Source organism: Vipera ursinii, assembly GCF_947247035.1.
Source record: "Vipera ursinii genome assembly, chromosome: 1".
Taxonomy (NCBI): domain Eukaryota; kingdom Metazoa; phylum Chordata; class Lepidosauria; order Squamata; family Viperidae; genus Vipera; species Vipera ursinii.
In genome coordinates this window covers 237,074,522-237,099,516 of record NC_139512.1, presented here as the reverse complement: position 1 = coordinate 237,099,516, position 24,995 = coordinate 237,074,522, and the positions used below count along the sequence as shown (strand labels likewise).

General features: G+C 40.2%; 1 protein-coding gene across 3 annotated transcripts in view; it reads left to right on the top strand.

Annotated features, from left to right (window-relative positions):
• Positions 1-1,157: 1,157 nt before the first annotated feature.
• FILIP1 (filamin A interacting protein 1) overlaps positions 1,158-24,995 on the top strand; it is a 99,015-nt gene continuing 75,177 nt past the window's right edge. For all 3 annotated transcript variants that reach the window (XM_083349201.1, XM_083349202.1, XM_083349200.1), the window contains exon 1: positions 1,158-1,540. The gene's annotated coding sequence lies outside the window, so the exon portion shown is untranslated. The remainder of the gene's footprint in view (positions 1,541-24,995) is intronic.

Here is a 24,995-nt window from a genome sequence, read left to right as displayed (position 1 = left end):
AGACCCCAGCCTGTAAAAAATCACAGACTGCATCTTCTTCTCCAATTGGTCCCGCTTTCCCTGCGCAGACTAAATGGGAGATCCGCTCCAGGTTTTCCAGCCAGCCCTGTCCCTAAATTTTCAGCACCCGGCGTATAAGACAACCCCTGACTTTTGAGAAGATTTTCATGGGTTAAAAAGTAGTCTTATACGCCGGAAACTACGGTAAGAATAAATACGACAGTGACTAAGTGGATGATAGCTCTTTTTTGGAATATTGAGTCATTTGCCTTGTTGACTGAAGTGCAGATCAGAAAGGGAACTATTCCTTTTCCTTAATCACCCAACTCTCACTCTCCAAATCTGCAGAATAAATTTTGGCAGCACAGAATTGGGAGGGAAAATACTATCGAACAAAGAAATTTAAGGTCAGTTGATGTTGCCCATGGGAGAAATGGGCAACTATGGCTCTAAAGATACATGCAACTTTCAAGCTCCTTTTTATGGGAATTTCAAATCCCCTCTTGACCATGTCTTTGAGCTTGAGGGCTGAAAATTGGTATCCAACTTTTCTGCTAATTTGAGAGAAGAAATATAGAGAAAACCAGTGCTTTTTTGTAAAAGAAAAAGGTGCCAGAACTCACACATGTCATACAACCTGCCTTGCCTAACCTACAAGGTTCCATCCAAAAAAGGTGCCAGAACTCCGTTCTGAGTGTTCTATGAGAAAAAAAGCCCTGGAGAAAACACATTATAGTCCCTAACATATTTACCTTCCTGCTAATCCAGGAACATTCCAGATCTACCATCTGTATGATATTTTTCCTACAACACTCCAGATTTTCTGGCCTGAAAAGTTGTGCCTATAAATAAGGCCCTGCTCTATGTCTCATTCTCTCCTCAGCTCTACAGTAACTCTCCATCTATGCTGATTGTTTATAGCCACAGAAAATGTTGCTTAGAGAGCACGAAAAAACGCTTCCTTTGCCTGTACTGAGGTGAGCCACTGAACAACACAGCTCCATAGCCACTGATAGCTCGGCAGCTGAGGAGCTAGGCAGAGCCTGCTCCAAACTTCTCAGCTGTTGACAGGCTTGACTTGCTGAGAACACTGGATAAATATAGCACCAGCGAGCTCAGCTCCACAAAGTCATTGCTCTCAAAAGCCTGCAAGGAGCGGGGAAATACAATCTCAGAACTACACTGCCAAAGCTTAGTTCCCACAGCGCAACAGTTGTGGGTGGGGGCACAAACCCACCAGGAGAAAAGTCTAACAAAAGCCTGGGTGAAACCTACGAGAGCATTTGTAGCTCCTCTTTCTTCTGACCGGTATCTCTCAGAACAGGAACTACGTTCCTCTTTGGCTGTCTGTTTCTCTGTTTCCTGCATGACTTCAGTCCCTGGTAGATCTAGAAAGAGAAGGAAGATTAAAATTTGCCCAGTACTTTTCTGGGCCTGGATACTTTCAGTCCTGGTCATGTAAGCTACGTTTCTGAGATCTTCCAGGAGCGCACATCCTTCTAAAGAGCTGGCATCGTAAGTCCTTACTTTCAGCTGGCAGGTAAGACTGAACTGATATTTTGCCCCCAAATGATTGGTTTGTTTGTTTTCTTGTTTAAAAAAAATGTCTTCCTGACTCCTTTTACGCCCCTATCCCGACCCCACTCTGTTTGCCTTCTGTTCTTCAATGTTCTGTCTAGTTGGAAAAGTTGAGGAGAGAGAGAGAAGTCAGGCTCTATTTTGCTTTTAGCAATATAGAGAAATCGTCACATTCAGAGCTCTCCGTTGAACTTGCTGGGCTAAGGGCAACAGTCTAAAAACAGAACTGTAGACATAATGACAGGAGATAGGTGACAAAAACAAGAAGATGAGAGACTGAGGGATGCCTGACTGTGGAACACTGCATGCTGTCAGAAGAGATCTTAATGACCCTCCTTCCACAGAACTCATAGGGACATGTACAAGGTCGCCCTTTTTAACTATCTTTTTAAAAACCTGCTAATAGTTAGGAAACCTAGGAACAAAATCAGTATGATGAATAAGAAAAAATAGGCATGTGGTAATCCTCTGAATTAATCTTGTGCCTTGTTTCTTAATTTCTTTTCCTTTTGTTTGTTTGTGTATAGTTAACGTTTTATTTTGCCTCTCTGATGTTTGCCTCACCAGTTTTTTTTTTAAAAAAATCTCTATCATATTAAATTACCAAATGTTTATCACGCATACCACTCCGAGAGCCTGCTCCCTCGGCACTCATATACAAGATTAATTTGAGGCAAAGCAGTGACAACCAATATTTGTAAAACTTAAATATATGTTCATGGAAAAATAACAGTTCATCCTTTCCTGATCCTCTCCCCTTCCCCCCCCCCCGCTAGTCCTCCCATCTTATTTGTGAGTGTCTTTGAAATGTTCTGATCAAAAAGCATTTATCTGTAAGCAATTTCCACACGGTGGATAACTCACTATAAAATTCAGTAGAAAGAAGAGTGATGGGTAGGAAACCTTGTGTGCTTTTATAAAATGACTCAGAAACATTAGTAAGGCAGGGCAGACAAACAAATGAAATAATAAAATAAATAGTGATTAGACCTGAATCAAAAAGTAGTTATGGCAACAAATGCATAAATAAAAGCAACAGCAATACATAATTTATTGAGGAAAATGCTTGTAAAGAGGCATACGAAATCTGATGACAAAAAGTATTCAAGTGGAATGCCAGCATGATATGTTAGTGTTACAAGAATGCAATCACTACGTCTTCTTTCATATTTCTTGTTCTGATCGGTGCCCAAACGAGAAAGATGGAAATGTGTTGCTTTCATTCAGTATTTAAAGAAATAAGCCTATCAAGCTGAAATATAGAGTGACTAACAAGAACACTTCTATAATTTCTATTCAGAAATAAATTCCAACCTTATTCTATCTAATTACTTTGAAGTAAGGTCAATGGAACACAAGAGAACCAGCCTAGATAGCCAACAGGCATTTGACAAGCACTGTACAAACCGTGATTATGCCACTAAGCTGCCATCAAACTGCTTTCTTTAACATTAGTAACTAATTACACTTGACATACTGCTAAGCTTGTAAGCCGCCCTGAGTCTTCGGAGAAGGGCGGGATATAAATGGAATTAAAATAAAATAAATAAAAATAAATAAATAACTGCTGACACAGTAATGGAAAAGATTATATTGTACCTCAAGAATGAGACAGAGAAAAATATGTTATCTATGTTCTAGAAATTTATGAATTGCGTATTTAGAATCAGTCCCACTTCCAAGGGCCTTGGATTTCTGTATCTTCAATCCATGTTGGAGAATGCACCACTTTTGCAGTCTGCCTGTCCCAAAGATGAATCAATCTCTGGTCCCAATGCAAAGGCAGAACACTTGTGCATTCCGTGGAGTTACTAATGAAATATTTGAATATATTATTTGCAGTCATCAGTACATCTATGACAAACCATCACAATAGCATTTTCTTCTTATTACTGAGGAGAATTAAAGATTTCACAATGAAAAGAAAGCCAGGATGCAATAAAAAGAAAATTAAACGAAAAACAGGGAGGGTTTAATTTAATTGTTACATGCTCTTTTTAATGTTGAATGCTGCCCAGAGTTGTTATGGAGTCAAGCGCCTTTATATAATTTAGATGATAGATAGGCAGATAGACAGCATTTTTAATAGTTTAAGGCACTAAAATAAAATAATTCTATTATTTTACTATAAGCCCCGGAGGGGGAAAAATTTAGTGGAGTTAGTTTATTTATGGGAATATTCTTTCTTTCTTTTTAAAAACACTATTAGCTTAATATTTACAGACATTGTGAATGATTTAATATTTAATATTTTTCTAAACTCCAGTTTGAAGATAGGCAACTTAGGAATCTTTCTGAACAGAATCAATCATTTGCCATGTGCAATAAATATTATAATTTTATGATCATGTGTGTTAGCCTTATTCAGGAATTATACTAAAATACAATACATCAACATGACTCAGAGGTATAGAGAAATGATAATTAGCTCTATCAGAACTGGCCCATAATATTATGGCACCTAAAGTAGGAAGCTCAAATGATGCTCATACAGTACATTTGTTCCTTGGGCCACCGCAATGAAATAACTGGATTCTGCCTTTTCCTCTCCAAGTCTTCTCAGAGTACTACTCTGGTATCTACATCACTAAGAGGGAATTAAATATTTTAAATACTTCTTTTACATTTTAATCATTTCAGCACCTGGCAAATTTCTTGCCTGCATATTAAACAATGATACTTTTATCCAATTGATTAATCAAAATTACACTTTCTTGGCTCCCTTAGTGTACAAGTCTTAACTGATTTCTAACGGCCCATAGTCTGGTCTAGCTTTTTATCTAGCGAAAGGCTTATGAAGCCAACCAGCCTCTTCTGAGTGCTTATGAACCATAGATATATATTTAATTTCAGCTGAAAAGATGCCCCCTCCACTAATAGGTATTACAGGAAGCATTAAAAGTATTCAACCAAAGCATTTGGGCGAAAGAGTGCTCGTCTTAACCTGTGTGTATATTGCAGACCAACCTCTTAAGTTGATATTGCTGAAATACATCTTTAAAAAATCTTTCAGGTCATTACCTGAACCATGTGCATGAATATTGTGCGTGCCATCATATATCCACACTGTCTCTGGTGCCCTGTGTTGTAGGTATTTTTCAAATATAGGGGGAGTTTTGAAATACTGTATTCCATCTCAAATATTTTTCTGTGTATCTTGAACACAGAAGGCATAATATTACACAATACCTTGCTGGTTGAAGAATTCAACCTGAATTATAGTTTGGGATTGTCCCATGCCCGATAAAATGTCTTCTTTGATGATTCTTTTGAATGGATAGTAAAATAATTTCACTATGACTTTCTTCTATTAACTTCTGTGCATTCTTCAGAATTTTTTTTTCAAATCCCAAATCTGATTAGTAAGATTATAGGTATAATTGCTTTCTAATGCTCCAGGTCCATAAAGATCGACAATTTGGACTTTCTGGTTCATAATATTTATTTCAAGCAATGTCATGTTGTCATCCTAAAGCAGATGTTTGCTTCTGGTGATTTCATTTCCCACTGTCACTGTTCACCAATGAACATTTCCTGTCAAAGCATTATCCTCAATAATAGCAATTGTTACATAATTTATCTTCTCAGGCTTGGTAGATTTTACTGTGCCCATTCAACTTTCCTATCATGTTGTTGCAGAGAAAGCCCTTTGTGTTTTGAAATAGTTTTTTTTTAAATAAAAATAAGCAGCCTCAGTAGTTGATGAAGCAACAGTGAACAAAAAAGCTTGAAGATTTAGTTCTCTAGTCAGTCTGCTGCATTCTTCTTTCTTTTTACCCTTTTACATTAGGTTATTATAACCTAACGTCTTGTGTCAGTTACAATTCCCATATCCTTCAGATTTTTATGCAGCCTGCTTGTCAGACTACTTCTGTAGTCTGTACTGATATTCTGTAATATCATTTTAGAAACTGTTACCTGTCACCACTGAAGTACTTACACTGCCATAAGATGGGCAGCCAATAAATTTAATAGATAAATAAATAAACATTTTCATTGGAACATCTCTATTTCAACAAACCATGGATCAGTTGAGTTAAAGTTAGTGAGCTGCTTCTTCTCCTTAAAGGAATAGTTTCTTCTACTGTATAAATGGAATCACAGAAGGTGAAGGTTGCTAGTATGTATTGCAAAATACTGAGCGACGAATGGATAAAAAGCATGTTACAGACACCTTGCAAGCAAGTTGCTAGAACTCTTCATTGGAGTTTCTCAAGGATCAGGGGACATTAGAAATTCTAAACAAATTTGTGGTATGAGTATACATCCTGAAGTTTTCAAAGAGGTGTAAATCATGTTGGCCTTTGTTTTCAGAAGAAGTATGGAAGAAATACTATGATTATGTTATTATTATACAGAAATATTCTGATTAATATACTTAGCAGGGATTCTGTGGATAGCAATAGCACTTGGACTTATATACTGCTTCACAGTGCTTTACAGCGGTTTACAGCAATCTGGCTCCTCATTTTACCGACCTCAGACAGATGGAAGTCTGAGACAACCTTGAGCCGGTGAGATTCGAACTGCTCTACTGCTGGCAGGCGGCAGTCAGCAAAAGTAGCCTTGCAGTACTGTACTGCATTCTAACCACTGCACCATCACAGCTCTTAGGACCCCATTCCTCTACTCAAATGGCTGTGTGGTCTGCTGGCATTGCTCAACCAAATCTCCCTGGGCCCTACAAAAGACCCTTCTCTCTCTCTCTCTCTCTCTCTCTCTCTCTCTCTCTCTCTCTCTCTCTCTCTCTCTCTGGGTGTGGGTGTGGGTGTGGGTGTTTGTGGGTGTTTATAAAACAAGCTTCTAAAAGCTGGTAAGATCTTCAAAAAGACTGTTGCCACTGGTTTAGGTAAGTGGGCAGTTTCAGAACGACAAAAGTGATCCTCAAGTTAAGTTCTTGTTCATTTAAGGCTACAGAGACCAATGCCGGCATATTAAATTGTGCTCATTAGTGAAGATCTTTCATTGCCTTGCATCAATTGCCAGCCTGCTTGCTACATTTTGAACCAAATGCAGTTTCCATACCATATAAAGCATGGAACGGTAGTCAAGATGGGACGTAACCACGGCTGAGATATCTGTTGCTAAGCCTGATTGACTGGAGAGGTTTGACTACGGTATTTGCCATTGTAGTTTAAATGTGCTTTGGAAAAACTGGAAAATGTTTCTTTTAGGAAAACTATTGTTTGCCAGTCTTCTTTATTCCCTCTGACACAGATTTAAAACTCAGAAGATAAACATGTGAGCTAATATAGTTATAGCAGGAAATACAAGCCAAACGTAAACTATCTCTGTGCTATGTTTTCTAAAAATATATTAATATTTATAGCCATTAACTAACTTTCAAAACTATCTGAGCATTACCCCCTCTGACTGGCTGATTTAATGCATTGTGCAAGCTTTGGTTTACATCATCATAGTATGAAATATAATTAGTAGGGTTTGCAAAACCAAAAGGCTAAGCTTAGTTATTGTGTGAACCACACCAATAATTAGATTCAATTAGCGTTGCCAGTATTGAAACAGAATACAGCCGTATCTGCTGCTGTAGACCGACATCGACTATAAAATGCAGCTTTTCAAAGAATAAACTAAGCATTTTTGTTTGCTGATAGTCAGCTACAGCTATCTCTCTCTCATTAATTAGATGCATTTCCTGATTGGAAGAAAGCTCCTACTGTGGCAAAAAGTGTTTCATACCTGGTTAGCTGTCAGAAATTATCTAAGATTATTTCTTGATTTCGACTTACAGGAAGTCTCGTTCTCACAGAGCAAGCATTTCTTCAACCTCTGTTACTGACATCCTATTTTGTTGTAACTCTCTCTTTAGGGTTACAGAGTTGTTCCTGTTCCTGATTCTGAAATCTTAGCATGAATGCAATTTCAGGGCGCATATTACAAACCATTGCATCTATCTTCCTGTAGAAAGTGCTCTACAGAAGCGAGTTCAAAGAAGAAGTAATTACTGTTTTACTATTTTAATTCTCATTTTTACTCTTTCACTGCCAGGAGTGATGATATGTGGGAGGAAGAACCACAACAACGTAGATAACGGTCTGCTAAACAAGTTTTTATACTGGGGGAAGAGAGGCAGAAAAGAGTTCCAGAAGGGACCCTCCCCAATTTTTGGGACAGTAAATGTGAAGGAAGGGAGGAACACTTCAGTCTTGCAAGATTTTGTTAAATATAACCTCACAATAAAGATAGAGCTAGTGTTTCTCATTGTGTTTCTTATATGGATCATCTCACAAGGCTAACACAAATGATGCTGTCCTGATTTTGCACCTGTAATACATGATAAGGAAAATGATTGGTTGATTCCATCAGTTTTACTCTTTGGGGCATGTTAACCGAGGGGAAAGATATCTGCCAGTCATGACACTGCAGTTGTAGCTCTCTCTTCCACCCTCTTTAGGCTTCTTCTAATAGACCACCTACCCAACACTACCAGGTTTGGTTCTTAGAAAGGCAACAGAATGGAGATAAATTTGACTGTGCAGAAACCAAAGAGGAGGGAGCAAATCTGCATCAGCCTTAAATGGTCAATTAATACCACTTTGAGCCCAGACTTTAATGGTCATCTGGCTGCACCTCCAACATAATAGATGGTTAAACAACAGGTTTTTGCTTACCTTCCAGCTGTGATTGGATGCTGCCAACCTAAATACTAGTTAAACAATTGGGCAATTGAAAACGGGATTGGAAATTCATTGGCTGGGACCTAGACTATGGTGACAACTTTTTTAAGCCAAAAGAGAGACTGCTGGGGCGTGTTTATATCATTATACAAGTGGGACAAGACCCAATGTCCAGGATTAGGCTGGTAAGAAACAATAGGTACTAATTCAGCTATAACTGTTGGAAATGAAAGATTTTAAAGCTAAAATTATGGTAAGATTTTAACCACAGGAAAATGAATGCCAGCTTGAGAGAATGCTTCCTCACAAGAAGACATATTTCTGAATCAAGCACTTTGTTGTTAGGTTTGAAACTTTGTGTGACTATAGTATATTCCCTGAAGCTAGATAGTACTTTGACCTCACCCTGGAATGGTTTCATTGGCCATACAAAGGCCCTGATAAGGAGATGTCTTTTTTTCTGCTAATGTTGATTGCTAGCTAAAGTTTGTTCTTCCACTGTGCACACATACTGTACAAGTGTGTCTATGTGTGCATGTTTGTGGAGAAAAAAAGCATTCTTTCTGGCATGCCTATAGTATACACACCGAGGAGCGATGGAGACAAATTGACTAAATACAGAGCAGTAAGTGGTAGCATGAATGGTTTTCCTTAAATGGTTAATCTTGTGGTCCTATACAGTTGGCCTAAAGCAGCAGAGAAATAAGTGGGTGTCAAAGTAAGCCATTTCTGTATGTAGGAGCTGCATAGGTTTTCTTTGGAGATATTCAGATTTCTTGGAGGATCAATGGGACCCAGACCTTGAACATATAGAGGGTATATGTTATTTCTTTCATGGTTTTAAGACTAAAGGTTAAATAATGATACAAATATTCTACAAATAAGTGTAATGTGATTATAATTTATATTTTAAAAAGCTTTTTTCAAAATGCCTGTATGATTCTTCTTCCATTGTTCTTTTGGTTTTATTCATCAGTTACTTTCAGGTAATGGAAAGATGTTATGAAATATTTACAAAAGAATTTAAGGTTCTGTCAGATGCTGGAACACAATTCTTCCAAAGGCCCAGCAATGTAAAAGACCGATTCCACAAATATCAAAATAAGTAGCTTTCTTCATTGGCTATGTTGACTGGAAAGGCCAGGAAGTGGTTGCTAAGGCCCTCCTTCTCTTTCCCAAGATGTAGTTGCACTCTAGAGGTCATCCTGTTCCCTCTCTTTGCATGTAAAATGCATGTTTCTAAACCTCATGATTTTGACATCTGTGTTGGAGTCTTGAAGCTTTGCATGGAAACAATGCAAATGCTGTACAATGGGAGTGATGTATTTGATGATATGTGTGAATGATCAGGGTATTTGCAATATAAACTGAACTCCATTTATGTGGATTTGCCTCACTTGACATTTGGCAGGGGACGGGGGGGAAGGTAAGCTTCATCCAAGAGGAAGCATTTCCTCACTTCCAAAATGGAAGCTTCATTCGCTGCATGCCCACTCAGATCTGCTTCCCCCCTTCCCCACCATCTTCACTTCTCTCTAGCCTCTCTTGCTATGTGCTTTGTTCCTTCTGCTCTGCTGCTTAATCAGAGAGCAGAGCCCTTCTCCCAGGAGTGTTTGCTATGCTGTCCCTGAGAAATAAGTAGACATGATGGTGAACAGGTATTCTTCTTCCTTCTTTGTTGGTCCCACTTGGAGAGTTTAACAAATAAGGGAATCTGAATTCTTTCTGGGGTCTTCAAAGATGTACAAGTAATGCTCTCAACCTTTCATTGAGTGATTGTCTGAAGTACAGTGGCACTGAAAAAGGAACTTATGACCATTTTTCACACAACTGTTGTAGCATCCCCATGGTCATGGGATCAAAATTTGGATGCTTGGCAACCGGTTCATATTTATGACGGTTGCCATGTCCCAAGGCCATGTGATCACCTTTTGTGACCTTCTGCAAGCAAAGTCAATGGGGAAGCCAGATTCACTTTACAACCCAGTTACTAATTTAACAACTGCAGGGATTCACTTAATATAATATAATATATATAAAGTTGGAAGGGACCTTGGAGGTCATCTAGTCCAACCCCCTGCTCAGGCAGGAAACCTTATACCATTTCAGGCAAATGGCTGTCCAGTCTCTTCTTAAAAACCTCCAGTGTTGGAGCATTCACCACCTCTGGAGGCAGGTTGTTCCACCGGTTAATTGATTGGAGAGGTTGGGGCCTTGTGTCCCCAGACCATTTCTGCATTAGCAATTTATACAGCGCTGTTTGCATAGTTAGACTTATTTCAAAAACAGGTTAAGCAGGGCTGGCCGGTCAAGTGTTTGGACTGGAGATTACAGCAAATATTAGACCTGTAGATTAAACTGACCATTAAAAAAAATCCTGGAAAATGGCAGTTGTGATTCACTTCTGTACTGTTACCAAGAAAACTATGCATCATGGAGTTACTGGAATCAAGCTTGTTTGACAGAGATCTGACTTATCCATTATCCATCCATCACTGTAGTGATCTAATGTTGGTTTTATTACCAAGCGGTCTCTTGCCAAAAGTTCTGGTGGGAAGTGTCTACGGAGATTCTCAGTCATCCAGGTCATGGTTGTCCCAAAGGTGCTGTTCAAAAAGCAACTGAACTTTATTTCGGTTTCTTCAGTTCCTTTCAGATCAAAACTGCAAAAGCTTCTTGAATGAGAAGCTAAACGTTTTCAAGGGGGAAAAAAAAACCCAAGAAGTCCAGTTGCCTTTTCAACAACTTCTTTGGGACTACTAGTGTGAAAATGATTTCAATCAGCCACTTTTGTCTCCTTTAAGTATTTTCATCAGAGGGTCCCCTCCTCCACATGGAAACACATCCTACCTAGAAATAAGTAGGTCTATGGTGCGTAGCTATTCAAGAGTATATTTCTGTTTTTCTACCTTCTGCCCACTCATCCCTTCTCAGATTAAAAACTCATTGACTGGCTAAAGCAGGGGTGTCCAACTCAATTTCATCGAGGGCCGCATCAGCATTGCGGTTGCCCTCAGGGGGCCGGGTGGGTATGGCCAGGGTGGGCGTGGCCTACTGGGTGGGCGTGGCTAGAGTGTGTATGGCCTACAGGGTGGGCGTGGCCAGCTCTACATCGTTCGCATCAAGGGTGCCTATGGGGGCCTGGGCAGTAGTGGGACAGATCTGGGGGTCTCTGGCAGAAGGAGGGTCTTTGGGCCAGGGCCAAGGCAGTGGGGGCCGTTCCCTCCCTGTTTCCAGGATGGCTTCGCAGGCCACGTGAAACCACTTCGCGGGCCTGATCCGGCCCCCGGGCCTTGTGTTTGACATGTCTGGGCTAAAGGGAAATAATAATTTAGAGCCCATAAAATGGGAATATGGATTTCTTAATATCTATCTCTCAGAGGGTTGAATTCAAAACACACCTATAATGATATGCCTGGAGTAAGATGTGAGGGCGGCGATCTGGCTGCAACATCTGTCACCCCATTGATCGCCAGGGTTGATTTGGTTGATCTGGCTGACTAGGCGGGTGTCCCCTTCCTTCCTCACCGCGACCATCCCAGATAGAAGGAGTGTACCGATCTTCGGTTAAGGGTATAGATAGGCCTGGAGTCATGATTAGTACTAGCATTTAAATCATTAGAAAAAAACAACAACACTTAAATAAATTCTACATCCCCAGTCAAAAACTATTCTGTTATTTTGAAGATTTTCCAATTCTCAAGGCCCAACTCTTCCCACTGTGTTCTGGCAAGGCATGTAGCCACTGGACAAGTAGCAAAAGGGTGATTTGATTTTTCCATTTTGGAGTCAGTTAGATTGGAGGTAGATGATTTTTTTTTACCTCAGTGCTAAGGCCAACTGAAATTGGATTTAGCCATGGGATGCAATGACCCAGCAATTAGATAGGGGCCTAAAAGAAGGATATCATGGTCAGACTTGGATGAAGCCACAAAGAGAAAACTTTTAAAATCAGAAGCCATCATTTGCTTTTAATGTGGGAATAAAAGTCAGAAAGTTTTTGGTTAAATGATTAATTTCAAACGATTCCCAATAAGGAAGTACAAATAGATGGTGTTGCTTACAAAATTAGCCTGTAAACAATCTAAAATAGAATTCTGAATGTCAGTGAGGCAACAATAAATCACTGAAAATAATTAATTGATTATTTTTCTCTCTGAAGGATATACTTGTACTTCCTCAATGTCTATACACTTTTTGCTGTTCTAAACAGGTGGCCAGAAGACAGATAAATTACACTCTAAAACAGTCATGTCAAACTCGTGATGGCACATGACGTCACAAGATGTATCGGGACTGTTTTGCCATTGCCGGCAATCGGGTGGGTACGGCTTCCAGATGACACATCTGGCCCGCAGGCTGGCAGGTTGACACCCCTGCTCTAAAAGGACAGAACATTTTTTTTCAGAAAGTTAAGTTAGTTCCTTAAAATCTGTGAAATTACATGTTTCAGGATTTATGTGGTTAAAAGGAATGCGATATACAAGAAGGTTGCCTTTTGTTGCTAAGAAAAAAGAATACTTAAAAAGTACTGTGGAAAATATACATTCTAATAACTCTCATTTAACTGTTGCAATATTGTTGTAAAAAATTCATTGTATGTGTAATATTATGGCCTTGCTGCTACAGACGTGATTTGCAGCAAATCTATTGCATGCGGTTATGTATATAAGTTTTTAATAGCATATGAAGACAAACATTGTGTGATTTCTCAGTCAGTATAAACGCTTGTTTGTCTGATTTCTTGGCTTTCTTGTTATTATGTGCCTATTTCTTTAATGCATTTAGACCAACTTTGTAATAGCCCAAATTTCAGTAATTACAGGGAAAGCACTGATATGGAGGTTGTGATGATACAGTTTAGCAATCTAAGCATATAAGGAAATGAAGCAATATTTATTTATTAGAGAGAGAGAGAGAGAGAGAGAGAGAGAGAGAGAGAGAGAACGAGAACAAGGCAGAGAGAACGAGAATTTCAGAGAGATTTAAGTTCTGCAGGGAAATTTACAAATATGCTTCTACAATTTAAAGGCAGCCTGACCCCAAACAAATCTGAGCAGCTTTCACTTTAAAACCAAGAAACAGTGAAATAAAGAAACAAACCATATGCATCCAGGAGAACCATACAAACAAGCGAAATAACTCTACAGAACTGGACAACCATCTTACCTCACGGCCTAGAGGAATAGCCAGGATTTCAAACAGTTTCTGAACATTATCAGGATGAGAGCCATACGAATGGGAGGATATTATTCCAGAGGGCAGTTGCTGCAACAGAGAAGGCACACTTCCTAAGTTCCAGTAGATATCACACTGGACCTATTGCATTCCTATATAGTACACCTAACTTTACCCCTTGAGCAGAAACTATCTCAGCTAGGCAGTCCCTCAAAAAGCCAGGCCCATTGCCATGAAGGGCTTTAGAGTGGCAAACAACACCTTGAATTACATTCAGATGCCAACCAACAACTAGTGCAGCTCACAGAGCAGTGGTGTTAGATGGGTGGAGCACAGCTATCTTTGTTACTGCTCTGTTACCCATATAGCTTCCAAGGATTTTCAAGTGCAAGCCTATGTAAAGATCATTGCAACAGTCCATTTATGAAGTGAGTACTGCACAAATGATCATCTGAAGAACTTTTTGACTGAACTATGGACAAAATTGGAGGACTAAACAGATGTGTGCAAAGGGTCTCTTAGCTAAAGCTGCCACCTGCTTTTCAAGCAGGAATTATATTCTCTGGGACTATCTCAGACAAAGGATAGAAAGTTCCCAGACCAGGCATTGGAGGAGGGAACAAATATCCATAACATTCTTGTTCAAGATTTTGCTTGTGTTTGCTCCTCTCTATCTGGACTTCCACAACTTCCAGAGACTGGGCCATAGACAACATCATTTGAATAGCCCTGCAATCAAGATGCACAATACTCTGAAGATGTTGGGCTCTGAAGTGATGGATGATTTCATGTACCCACTCCACAAATGAGAGGCCATGGGCTCAACCTCTCCCCCCCTTTAATAACACTTAAACCAACCACAGGGAAAGCAAGAGAACCATCATTAATAACACCTCTCACACCCAGACCTCACATTCAGTCGAGGAAACTATGATTGATAATATTGAAAGCTGCTGAGAGATCAAGGAACACAAGGGTGGAATTGCTACTCCTATTGCGACTGCCTCAAAGATCATTAGAAAGTGCAAGTCCTGCTTTGTACCTTACCCTGGACTTAAACGTGACTGAAAGAGGTTTCCTCCAGAGTCTCTGAACCTGTTGTCTGATTATCATCTTAGAGGAGAAGGTTAGAGATTGTACAATGATTGTCCAGGATTGGTGGATCTAGTGATAGCCTTTCAATGCTGAAGGAACTAGTCTTTCTCAAGCCAACACAACTGCATGAATCCAACTATATTTCACTTCCTGGGCAGTCTTTTTTTTATAACAAGTTTTATTAGTTTTTCAAATTACAACCTATATATTTAGAAAGCATCGTGATACCTGGGTAGTCATCAATTGAGTAACAGAGTTTTCAATACATAGTTTGGGTTACATTATCATAGCATCCTTCTCTATTTCCCTCAACATTCATTCATTCATTCATTCATTTTTTCATTCATTTATTTGATTTCTATACTGCCCTTCTCCCTAGGGACTCAGGGCGGTTCACAGGGCATATATTTATTTATTTATTTATTTTATTGCATTTATATACCGCCCTTTCCCTGAGGACTCAGGGCGGTTTACAGGGAGTTAAAAATCAGCCATACAAAAGTTAAAAAACCAATTTAAAAAAGATTAAACTAACCCTGTGCAATTAAAAAACCCCAATTAAAATAAATTTCTCCTCAGCCTGGGCCCGAGAGCTCAAAGAGCCAGGTCTTCAGGCCCCGGCGGAATGATCGGAGGTTGGGGGCAGTCCTCAGCTCCACTGGCAGCTGGTTCCAGAGGGCAGGCGCCCCCACTATATAAATAGCTATACAAAAATTAAAAAAGAATTAAACCATGCCCAATTAAAATACAGCAATAATAGAATAATAAAAACCAATTAAAAACCCATATTCCCCATCAGGCCAGACCAGCTAACTCAAACAAGTGGGTCTTCAACCCGCGACGGAAGGATCGGAGGTCCGATGCCATCCGGAGCTCAACCGGCAGTTGGTTCCATAATGCCGGAGCACCCACAGAGAAGGCCCTCCCCCTGGGGGCCACCAGTCGACATTCCCTGACCGGAGGCACCCTGAGGAGGCCCTCTCTGTGGGCACGCACAGGGCGGAGGGGAGTTGACGCCGGCAGCAGGTGGTCCTCGAGGTATCCCGGACCCATGCCATGTAAGGACTTAAAGATCATAACCAAGACCTTGAACCTCACCCGGAAGACAACTGGTAACCAATGCAGCTCGCAGAGCAAAGGTGTAACATGGGAGTACCGGGAAACTCACAAGACAGCTCTTGCGGCCGCATTCTGTACCAGTTGGAGCCTCCGAGTGGTCTTCAAGGGAAGCCCCATGTAGAGAGCATTACAATAGTCTAGGCGAGAGGTCACGAGCGCATGAGTGACCGTACACAGGGCATCCCGGTCCAGATAGGGCCGCAACTGGCGCACCAGGCGAACCTGGGCGAAAGCCCCCCTAGTCACGGCCACTATATGGTCTTCCAGGGTAAGTCGTGAATCTAGGAGGACTCCCAAGTTGCGAGCCCTATCCACGGGGGGTAAGAGCTCACCCCCCATAGAAAGCGATGGAACATTTTGAATGTCCCAGGATGCCGGAATGTACAGCCACTCAGTCTTGTCAGGGTTGAGTTGAAGTCTGTTCCTCCCCATCCAGACCCGAACCGCCTCCAGGCAACGGGACATCACAGCGAGGGCATCACTGGGGTGGTTTGGGGTCGAAATGAAAAGTTGGGTATCATCGGCGTATTGATGATACCCAACTCCAAAACCACGAATGATCTCACCCAGCGGTTTCATGTAGATGTTGAACAGGAGAGGCGAGAGAACCGACCCCTGAGGAACTCCACAAACGAGAGACCTAGGGGCCGATCTCTCCGATTCAATACAACGTATTTAAACTAACAAATTTCTAGGAATAGCATAGTCAATTAAAGAAGATTTTGTCAATCCAATTTTGATAAGGTATCTCTATATCCTGTTACTAAATTTTATCTAATTTTTATGTTAATTATAGTATCCAAGTTTAACCTTTAACATCCCAAATAGTATTTACAACCCAAAGTTCCCTTATTTTATTACACCAAAAATTGTATCATCTAAAATACACTCAATATTTAAATAGCTAGCTTCTACCTAATAAACATTGTTTATTTCATATCTTAATACATCACAAGTTACCAATCAGAGAGTCTATATTTATCAATCTACTTATACTTATACATAACCAAAATTTTAACATCAAACATAGGATCCATAAGCCAAATTTCCATTATATCATTATACAAATTTATGATATTTGAAATAAGCTTAGTAAATACTTAAACACATTTTAATTCTATCTCATGGATATTTTCTATTTCAGATCCTAATAAGTCACTAATTACTACCAAAATGACCTACGATAATTCTCTAGGAATTCATATTTTAAATCTAACTCTAGGTTTCTTTTTTTGCCAGTCGGGTTTCCAGACCCAGGGCTTTAAATTGCCAAGTAGGTCTTCATTTGCTCACATGCATATTATTTGCACCAGAGGAGTCCATCCAACCATTAGCAATATACAAAGGTTGAACCATTTATAGTCATTATATTGTTGCCATGTTAATTCCACTCTCTTTATTTGCTTTGACATCTCTGTCTGCGGTTCAGTCTGGATTCTTCTTCCATCTGGGTTGATCTGTTTTGAGTAGAAAATCTTATCCAGTTTTATAGTTAGTGACTGACTGTCCAAGCTTTCCACGGGTTGTCTTTGTTGGTCTTCAGCTTCCTCTATATTGGCATCACTATCTTGCATGTAGTGTACTTCTGAAATTGTAGGCTCCTTAGAGAGGGTCAGAGGTTGAGTATTAAGTTTTTCCCTAGTTTGTTGTTGGTCTTTAAGATTGTTTGTCATAGTAGTGGTTCCTTATACTTTAAAAAGTGTAGGTTCTTTGAATAAAGTCAGGTTTTGGATATTAGTTTTTTCAGTACTTTGTTGTTGTTTCTTATATTCCTCTGTCTCAATAGTAATATCTTCCAATTTTGTTATATTCTGAAGTGTAAATTCTTTAGTTGCAGTCTGGGTTTCAATTTGTGACTTAAGGTTGGCATTTAAATTATTAAATCTGGAGATAGACATCTCAGTGACTCTGTAAATTGTTTCAAGTATAAGGTTATAGTAAAGTGGGGTTTGTGGCTGATCCTTCTTCATTTTGCAATAATTATAAATAGTCCTTGGTGGAGGCTATCTTCAAACAAAAATCAGTAAGTGTCCACCTCCACAAGTCTAAGCCAAATTCATCTTCAGCTGTTTCAGGTTTTTATCTTAATGCCAAGGTCAGTCCAAAATGTAAGCAAGCTTGTTTGCCAGAAGTAACAGATTTAATCAAATCTGTTTGAGATGGAGTCTTTTTATTTATTTATTTATTTATTTATTTATTTATTTATTGTCCCCTTTTTTAGACTAATAGGTAGAATAGTCCATTTCTGTAAATATAGGAACTTTGGGCCAAAAGTAGAAAGGCAGTAAGTCCAATTAATCAGTATAATTTAGTACAAGGCTTTTTCTTTTCTCTCCCAGTGTAGACAAAGGCCGCTATTAAGGAGGGTGGGGAAAAAAATCCCTTCCCTCTCTCTTCACAAGGGGAAGCAAATTTGGAAAGCTTTTTTTATTTATTTATTTTATTTATAATGAGACTTGTATGCCACCCTATCTCCCAAAGGACTCAGGGCGGCTAACAACAATGAAATACAAATAAATACAAATATTTAAAAAGAATTAAATTGTATCAAAGTCCCACTAAAACCAATAAAAACATTTAAAATCATAATTAAAAACCCCATTATCATCAGTCCAGGTCGGCCTGTTGGAAAAGATATGTCACGGTGAAAGGACTGGAGATCCGGGGCCATCTGGAGCTCCTGGGGGAGTTGATTCCACCAAGCAGGTGCCCCAACAGAGAAGGCCCTCCCCCTGGGGGTCGCCAGCTGACATTGTCTGGCTGATGGTACCCTGAGGAGGCCCTCTATGTGTGAGCACACAGGGCGATGGGAAAACGTTCCTGGCAGCAGACGGTCCTGCAAATATCCAGGGCCTAAGCCATGTAGGGCTTTAGGTAAAGGTAAGAACCAACACCTTGAATCTCACCCGGAGGGCAACCAGTAGCCAATGCAAAGTAGATGATTAGGAAAAAAAAGAAGACAGTTCTCACTCAGTTTTCAAGTGCTTTCAAGTGCTTTGTTGTGCTTTTGGCTTCGGCAGGAAACGGCTAAACGATGGGCCATGGGAGTGGCCAATCCTTTCTTCTTCGGTTTGGAGAGTAGCTCCAAGCCAATGGGAGAGCTACCGCCCTTCTACCACTGACTGGAGAGACCTCTCCCCCACTCATCGTCCCTCCAGAGTGACTTTTGACCCCTTTACAGGGGCCCCCCGATGAAGAAATCCAGGCGACACGAGGAGTGATACCCTCACACGTCTGGCTGCACCAAAATCCAGAACCGGAAGCCCCTTCCTGGGCAGTCTTAACAACATGAGACCATGCCCCAGTTGAAGTCTAAGTCTGAGAAGATCTGAGTGAGTTTATCTGCCAAATAGCTTAAATATTATTCACAGTTCCAGTAGCTTGTCTCTCCCCAGAAAGGAACACGTTGTACTAAACAGCACTGCAAATGCAATAAGGGCACTTCATCACAGTATAATCCTAAATATGGGCTCTTATTTATGTCCAGTCAGACTCATTCTTTAGTCTACCCCCAGCAGCACTTCAGATAACTTTTCTGGTGCATCATATTATAGAGCTCCTTTAAAAAAAACCAAGGTATATTCCAGGATCAGCACACAAGACACCACATAGGGGCCATATGATCCAAAAACTTTACCACTCACCCTTTCCAAGCTGCAAATGAGATCTTGGCCAAATTAATCAGAAGATTCTCAGAGATAATTCCCAGTCCTTCTGGAACTCCAACAGGGTTCATAAATTGCTGGGACACGTCAATCTAATACAGTAGGCCCTGTCTCCTTATAGGGCAGGGTGATATCAGCAAGTTGAAAAGCAATCAGAGAGTGATCTGACTACTACAAGATGTCCTTCACTACCAAATGACATCGTAACTTCTTCAGACAAATAGTGCAACTGCCAGTATATTTCATCATTTGGGATAGGCTTATGGCTGCTATGCAGCTCATCAATTCCTGAGCTGTCTCAGACTCAAGTTACTGGTAACAAATTGAAATCCCCGAAACTAATAGAATCAGGGACTCTATAACCAACTCAGCAACAAAATCCATTAGATCAGACAGGGATGGTACCGTGCAGCAGAGGGACTCAATCATCCCAACTTCACCTAGAGGGGCTCATGTCTGCTTTGTCTGTGATGCAGAGCTTCTGAGAGCCCTCAATGACTCATGGATGACAATAGTTACCTCTCCCCACTTTTCCTGGGCTCTTGGCTGATGCCAAACCTGAAATTCACAGAGGCATATTTCCAAGAGGAGATCACCCCACCCCGAGCCTACTCATATCTCAGTTACATTTCCAGGTTGGCTGCCTCATCCCTGATGAAATCACAAATAAGAGCAGATTTATTACAGGCTGACCTGGCATTCAAAAACAGCAGCTGGAATCTAAGGCCATTGAGGATATGATAATCTATTCAAATAGTTAGAGGGCTGGACACCAAATAGCAGTCTCAACATCCCCAAGTATGGCTAGCTCTCAGATTCTTGTCACATCTATCCCTGATCAGCACAATCTCGACATTCCTGCCTGCCCTGTCTCCTTCCTTCAGTTCCTTCCTCTTCCTAGACCCCAACTCCCAGGCCAAGGCATTTATACCTACACTTATTTTTGCCCCTACTCAGACCATTCCTTACACTCTACCCAACACTACTATGGTCATCTTATACCCTTCAAGCCATTCCTGCTCTGAGGCCCTCAGCAGCCTATATGGTGTTACGTTTCTGTGGCAAGCTCTACTATAGGGTTTGGTTGAACCATTTTCCCCTTCTCATCCAAGTAAACAATAAAATCACAATTACAAGTAGCTGGCTGATAACCCTAACCAGATGAATTCTTTTAAGTCCTGACAATGTAGCTCACATGGTGTTCCTATTACCTTTTTTATGGTGGTTGATTTACATGGTTTACATAAGTTATTTTGGGAGGCCAGCAGTTGCACTTTGTGTACTTAACCATAAGCGCTAAGCCTAGCAATGAAATGTTTAGATAGTTGTTTAGATCTAAATATTTCATTGTTAGGCTTAGTGTTTATGGTTAAATACACAAAGTAGTTAGTAGAAAGTTCAGAACTTTTTTCAGGACCCAATGAACCCCAGGCGTATGTGGCAAAGAAGCCAGGCCATCAGAGATTATAAGGTGGCTCCATCAAGATGCAAAGGTGACACAGACTTCTTAAATGAGCTGAACACATTTTTTGGGGGAAGATTCGAGGCATCAAATAGCATCCCTGCAAGGAAAGCTTTGCCCCATCCTGACGAGCAAGTGCTTAGCCTTGATGTTACCTCAATCTGTAGGACATTGTGGAAAGTTAACATCTGGAAGACAGCAGGCTCCCTGGGCATGTTCTTAGGGAATGTGCAGATGAGCTGGCTTGTGTACTTACAAATATTTTCAATCTTTCACTGCAGCAGGCAGTGGTCCCATCATGTTTGAAGATGGCCATTATTTTCCAGTGCCAAAAAAGCCTACAATCATGGGTCTCAGTGATTATCGTTGCACTTACATCCATCATTATGAAATATTTTGAGAGGCTGATAAAGGACATTATTGTCTCAAGCCTCCTGCCAGCATTTAACTCACTTCAGTTTGCTTACTGTCCAAATCGCTCTACAGAGGATGCTATTTCTTCTGTTCTCCATCTGAGCTTGGTGTGTTTAGAGGAAAAAAATACTCATGTGCAAATGCTGTTTGTCGACTTCAGTTTGGCATTTAATACAATCATTCCTCAGCATCTAGTAGACAAACTGGGCCTTTTAGGCTTTAATACTCCTTTGTGCAACTGGTTTCTTGATTTTCTTACTGACAGACCCCAGTATGTGTGAGTTGGGGATCATATTTCTAATACCATTTTCTTGAGCACAGGTTTTCCCCAGGGTTGCATCCTAAGTCCACTGTTGTTCACCCTGTTGACCCATGACTGTTGTGCAAGGTTTGCCACCAACATTTTGTGAAATATGTGTAATAAAAACAGCCTAGTTTTAAACGTTGGAAGAACTAAAGAGATCATTGTCAATTTCAGAAAAGGCAGGCACAGCCACATACCTCTGTGTATTAATAATTCACTTGTGGTAATGGTTAGCAGCATCAAATTTCTGGGTATGCAGCTAACGAGTAGGATGGCTTGGTCGCTCAACAGCAAGACACTGATGAAGCGGGCACAGCAGCGCCTGCATTTTCTGTGTCACATGAGAAAAATACATCTTCCTTCCCCTGTCCTTACCACTTTCGACAGAGGGAAGATTGAGACCATCCTGTCATATAGCATCACAGTCTGGTTTGGAAGCATTACTGCATCAGACAGGAAGGCGGTGCAGAGAGTGGTGAGGATGGCTGAAAAGATTATTGGCAGTTCACTCCCTTCTATCCAGGACAAAGCATATAAGCGTTGCTTGAACAAAGTCCACAGTATTGTCTGAGGCATTACACATCCTCTTCACTACCTGTTTTCCTTATTACCTTCTGGGGGGAGGCTTTATGGCAGGGGTGTCAAACTGCCGGCCCACAGGCCGGATGCATCATCCGGAAGCTGCGCCGACCCCATTGCCAGCAATGGCAAAAAGGCTCCAATATGTTGCACGACGTCAAATGACATCGTGAGTTTGACATGTCTGCTTTATGGTATCACAAGCAAAACAGCCAGATTCAGTCACAGTTTTGTTCCATACAGCATCAACCTTATGAGCTCTCAAGCTTCTTCTTTCTGCTATGTATTAAAGATGGACAGTGATTAATATTTATATGTATTTATAAGTAAGGGGTAGATACATATGTAGGTATGTAACATGTTTATATGTATGTTATGTATGTGTACACGTTTGAGGACAGGCAACAGAATTTCATTTTTAATGTGTGCCAGTGTGCCCACAGTAAATAAAGGTTATCTTATCTTATTTTATCATAGTGGTTCACCATTTCATACTAGAGGTCTTAGAATGTTGTTATTCTAAGACTCCTTAAACTTTGCTTCCTCCCAAACAAAAATTACTTCTCAAGATTGCTGGATCTTCTGGAGTTCTTAGGAAGGAATGTAACTGGTTAGAGCAAGATATGGAATAAAAGAAATGTAGCAGGTTTGCCTTGTATGTCTGGAAGCCACTTATTTGACTTAGATGATGACATTTAAAACCAGACCAATTTACATGGCTTTGCTGCCATTGCTTACCTTGTATAACTAGGTGCAGATTCAATGAAATTCCTTTCAGTGCAATTTTTGAGAATGAAAATTTGTTCCAGCTAATCATGTCTAAGATTAAACCATAATACTCTGGTTAGATATCCCAATTTCATAGTACAATATTGTTATTATTATTATTATTATTATTATTATTATTATTATTATTATTATTATTATTATTATTATTATTATTAATAATAATAATAATAATAATAATAATAATAATAATAATAATAATAATAATAATAATTTTAAAAAACTTACACAAGTGAAGCAGAAACACTGTCAATATGGTTTCTGGCAGAAGATCTAATTTGATTGGTTGCCCCTTTTCTGAGGAAGTCAGCAGTTTAATTGATCTTTATCAGTTAAACAAAAGAATGATGGAATAAATGGCCATTCTTCAGTGGGATTCATAGGAAACAAACCCAGACTTTCAGATCTATTTTGAAGCTACCTTTGTTCCATTTCCCTCCTTGGGGCATGAAGCAGCTGCTGTTTCTTCCAGGTTTCTAGTGACACCAGCAGCTGATGGATGCATTTCCAAGAACTGCAACATAAACCCACCTCTGAAGCTCTGCTTTGGTTCAAAGTGTTGGATTCCTACTCTGATATCCCTGTGTGTCACATATGAATCAGCTTCCTTAGTGGGATCATGGAATCATCTTTCTTTTCCTTCTGCCACTGGAGAATTGCCCTTCAAGCCTACACAATTCTTTCATTTCAGGGAAAGCGACATTCACAGAAGCACATTAATTTCTCTTTCTAGACTGTAGATATCACTGAAATAGTTGTACATGTGGGGGAGGGGGGGAAGGAGATTATGCGCCTCCTTCCAACCTAGCTGGATTTGAGATGAGCGATAAGAATTCCAACAAAGGTCATTCAGGGGAAGCCAACACAAAAACTCTCTCTGCCAGTGTTTCTCAGCCTTGGCAACTTTAAGTTATGGGGGCTTCGACTCCCAGAATTCCCCAGCCAGCATGTGGAACTGCTCGGTGCCATGTTGATTTTGTAGTGTGCAACAGATTTGGTATAAGGCTGCTTCAAATGGAAACTGTATGCAGCATCAGAGCACATTTTTGAACTGCAAGGATTAAATTAAATGGGTAAGGACTCTGAATAGGACGTATGCTAGGCAGCTGAAGCAAATGAATATTGATGCAGGATTATATCCCCGCTACTAAAATACCTCCTAGGGCTAGGGTAAGTGGCTCTGCTGATAGGCAACTCAGAGATTCTAGAGAAGTTATTAAAGGGGAAGATTAAAAGTATCCCACCAATCTGCTGCGCATATTCTTCTCAGTCTTGGATCCATGGCACTAAGATGAAGAGATGAGCCACTGATCTTGAATTTAGGCTTGGTGTCAGCAGTGATACAGTACAGAAAATGTGCATTGGGAGCAGTCTATCAAATGGATCACCTGAAAGCCCCGGGTGGTGAGGAGAAACACCAGTTACAGTTCCTGAGGCTCATTTGCCAATCCTCTTTCTCCTGTCTTTGAAAGTAAAAACTTAGCAAACTCACTAAAGATGAAGCAGTAGCCCACTGATTTTCCACCTCTTCCTTCAGCTTAATCAGCATCTCTTGATGATGGAAAGTGCCCTTCCAAAATATAATAGTAGCTTTTAGTGTAATGATCATACATGCAATTCAGTCTTGAAGATTATCTACTCATCTGTCATGTTATGCCAGCAAATATGTTCTTGGAAGTATGGGCTCTGGAGATGTGCTAGCTAGCATAAACTTGTTATGCCAGCAGCTGTTAACAACTAGGAATAAGGGATATATGACACTAAGGGTCTTCTCTTCATTTTATACCCCCCCCCCCCGAAAAATGTCTTTCTTGATCAGTGGGAAATTCTGTAGCAGGGACACCCTAAGTGCACACCCAGAGTCTTTTGATGCCAGAGGCTTAAATACCATATTCAACAGCAGAATTTATGATAGCAATGTAATATCAACCTTAACCAGAACTGTCACTGGAATGGTAAATGTGTCTCTCTCTTACGTTCCTTCAATAATCAGCAGAGGCTAACGCAGATAGAGTAAGAGGAGAGCAAAGAATATTTCATCAGGTAGATTGAGTTTGCTACTATAGCCTTCAATACTATAGAAGCTGCTTTCGTGGGCGGACAACAAGGATGCTACATTTCTCCGATTGCTGAGCAAAACATGTCTGTTCTCAGACTCCACTTTTTTTATTGAAAAG